Genomic DNA, 3,810 nt, shown 5'->3' with positions numbered 1-3,810 from the left:
CAAGGGAGGAATTTGGTAAATGTGTTCCAGAAAACTCCCAATCAATACGTAAATGGCTTGAAAAGAGAAAGGGGCAAAGTGTGACCGCCCCTTGGGAAACAAGGTCAGGAAAGGGACTAAGGTGCGAGTGGGAACGCATTTTGCCAAAATGACCACAATTCTATTAGCTTAAAAATAGCGATGGAAAAGGACAGATCTGGTCCACAGGTTCAAGTTATGAAATGGGGCCAGACCAATCTTGATTGTATTAGCCAGGAACTTTCAAAAGGTGATTGGGGAGTCCATTTGCAGGAAAAGGGAAGTCTGGCAACTGAGAATATTTTAAAAGTGAAATAGTTGAGCGATCACCACCAGCATGTTCCTGTTTGTGTGCAGCTCAATGCTGACAGCATTCGGAAACACTGGCTGTCTTTTGAGGGTCTGGTCCAGGAAAAGGAGGCACATGTCAGGTATAGCAAGCTGGATCAAGGGAATCCCTGAGGATCACAGGGGCTGTAGGAATGCACTTTGGGTGGAAATCGGGAATGCAGAAAGGGTACATGAAATAGCCTCGGCAGAGAATGATAAGGAGAGTTCAATAGTGATTGAATAAATATATTGAGTAAAAGAGTAACTCGAGACAAAATAGTGTCCCTTAAAGATCAACGAGACCATTGGTGTGTGGAACCGCAGGATATGGTTAAGACCTTAAACACATTTTTTTCTCCAGAACTTACCATTGACAAAGACTGGGGAACTCAGGGAACAAGAGTAATACGCCAGAAAACATTTGGAGTTCTCTGCATTTCCAGTCTCCCTGCTATAGGAAGGATGTTGTGAAAGTTGAAAGTGTTCGGAAAAGATTTACAAGATTTTGTGCGGGTTGTTGCTGAATAAGCTGGGGTTATTTTCCCTGCAGCATCGGAGACTGAGGGGTGGCCTGACAAAGGTTTATATAAACATGAGATGTATGGATTGGGTAAACAGTCAAGGTCTTTTCCCAGGGGTTGGAGAGTCCAAACCTAGAGAGCATCGGTTGAAGGTTAAAGGGGAAAGGCTTAAAAGGGACTGAAGGGACAGCTTTTTCATGCACATGGTGATGTGTGTATGGAATGAGCTGAGAGAGAAATTAGCAGATACTGATACAATAACAACATTTAAAAGGTATCTGGATGGGTATATGAATAATAAGGGTTTAGAGGTACATGGGCCAAATGCTGGTAAATGGGATAGATTTATTTAGATCTTCTGGTCAGCATAGATGAGTTGGACCAAAGGGTCTGTTTCCATGCTGTACATCTCTATGACTTGAAAAGAGAGCATGTTATAGAAGAGGTGGTGCTGGAGACTTTACAACACAAAGGAATGGAAAGACCCAGGACCTGATTAAGTGTATCACAGGACATTGTGCAATGCTAGGGAAGAAATTGTGGAGCCACGAGCAAAGATATTTGTACCATTGACAGCCATGTGCGATGTGCTGGAAAGGCTGGAGGGTGGCATAGTGGGCAGTGAAGGAGGTTTTTTTGAGATTACAAAGGGATCTTGATGAAATGGCTGAATGGGCTGAAAAACTGGAGATGGAATTCAGTCTGAATAAATGTGAGGTAGTGCACTTGGTAAACAAACAAACAAACAAGCTTATACAATTAATGTTCGGTCCTCGATTACTGTTTTAGAGCAGAGGGATTTCTGGGTTCAGGTGCATAATTCTTGAAGCTTGCATCACAGGACGGATAAGACAGTGCTTGGCATGCCTGACTATTGCTCAGTCCATTGAGTGGAGGATCTGGGACATCATGTTGAGAGTGTACTGACATTTGTTCGGCCACTTCTGCAATACTCTGCCCAGTTCTGGTCGCCCAGTTATAGGGAGGATATTATTAAGCTGCAGGGGGTTCAGAAGACATTTACCAAGACGTTGCTGAATATGAAAGGCTTGAGTTCTGAAAAATGGCTGGATAGGCGGAGTCTTTTTTAACTGGAGCCTGGAGCTTGAGACATAATGCTATAAAGGTTTATGAAAAAAAAAGGTATATAGATCAATTTAATGGTAGTTGCCTTTCCCTCAGGATGGGGAGTCTCAAGAGGAGGGACCACATTTTTAAGATTGGAAGAGAGAGACGTTCAAAAAAAAGACATGGTGGCAAATTGTTACACAGAGGATGTTTTGATTGTGGAATCAAATTCTTGAGGAAGGGGTGGATGTGGGTACAATTACAACGTTTAAAAGACAGAGATACTAAATGAGTATTTTGCATCAGTTTTTATTGTGGAAAACGATATGGAAGATATAGAATGTAGGGAAAGAGATGGTGACACCTTGCAAAATGTCCATATTACAGAGGAGCAAGTGCTGGATGTCTTGAAATGCATAAAGGTGGATAAATTCCCGGGACCAGACCAGGTGTACCCGAGAACTCAGTGGGAAGCTAGAGGAGTGAATGCAGGGCCTCTTGCTGAGATATTTGTATCATCGATAGTCACAGGTGAGGTGGTGGAAGACTGGAGATTGGCAAACGTGGTGCCACTGTTTAAGAAGTGCACTAAGGACAAGCCAGGGAACTATAGACCGGTGCGCCTGACCTCGGTGGTGGACAAGTTGTTGGAGGGAATTCTGAGGGAAAGGATTTGGAAAGGCAAGGACTGATCAGGGATAGTCAACATGGCTTTGTGCATGGGAGATCATGTCTCACAAACTTGATTGAGTTTTTTGAAGAAGTAACAAAGAGGATTGATGAGGGCTGAGCGGTAGATGTGATCTATATGGACTTCAGTAAGGCGTTCGACAAGTTTCCCCATAGGAGACTGATTAGCAAGGTTCGATCTCATGGAATACAGGGAGAACTAGCCATTAGGATACAGAACTGGCTCAGAGGTAGAAGATTGAGGGTGGTGGTGGAGAGTTGTTTATCAGACTGGAGGCCTGTGACCAATGGAGTGCCACAAGGATTGGGCCTAAGAATGGTGAATAGCCAATGGTAAGGGAGTCCAAAACTCGTGGGGACAAACTGGAGGTGAGAGAGCAAAGATTTAAAGAGGGAGTTGAGGGGCAACATTATCCACAGTGAATGGTGCACAGACAGAACTGACTGCCAGGGGGCACATGGGAGAAACAAGAACAATTACAACATGGAAAACACATTTGGGTATGAACATGGAGAGGAGAAGGTTTGAAGAGCTAAGGGCCAAACGCAGACAAATGAGACTCATTCAGTGTGTGAAACAGTGGCATCATTGACCAGTTGGACCACGGGTTCTGTTTCCGTGCTGTATCACTCTGCATCCAGTAAAAGAGGATTACAGTGCTGAAATAAAGCATGTTGTCGACACTGAAGCAAGTTACAGCGATAGGGATGGTAGTCTGGAATGCAGTACGTTTCAAATATGTGGAGGGACTATAGGGAAGGGAGGAGGTTACAGGGACAGGAACGGTTATAGGAGTTAAAATGACTGAAGAACTGGTGCACAAGCCATGCCATAGGTACAGTGTTGTAGAGTCGTGAGTCTTATTATAGTGTTGGAGGGAGAACACGGATCAGAAAAATCCCAGGCAGCATTCCCAACATCTCGTCGGAGGCCTGCTTTCCCCTCTGTTGTCCTGATGCTCACTAAGACAGCACAGGCCTGGAAAGATAACTATGAATTCCCCATGCTGTCTCAGTGCAACCTAAATTAATGTAGATGTGGTGATTGAGCAACGGGTGTGTCTGCACTGTACTGTGCTGTGCTCCCCATCCAGCACTGTATCTATGTCATGTCTTGTTGGCGATGTTAGGAGCCCTGTCATTGCTCTCTGCTCAGTGCACTATGAGTAATCTTACCTCACTG

Source organism: Chiloscyllium punctatum, chromosome 33, assembly GCF_047496795.1.
Source record: "Chiloscyllium punctatum isolate Juve2018m chromosome 33, sChiPun1.3, whole genome shotgun sequence".
NCBI classification, from domain to species: Eukaryota; Metazoa; Chordata; class Chondrichthyes; order Orectolobiformes; family Hemiscylliidae; genus Chiloscyllium; species Chiloscyllium punctatum.
This window is presented reverse-complemented; position numbering follows the sequence as displayed.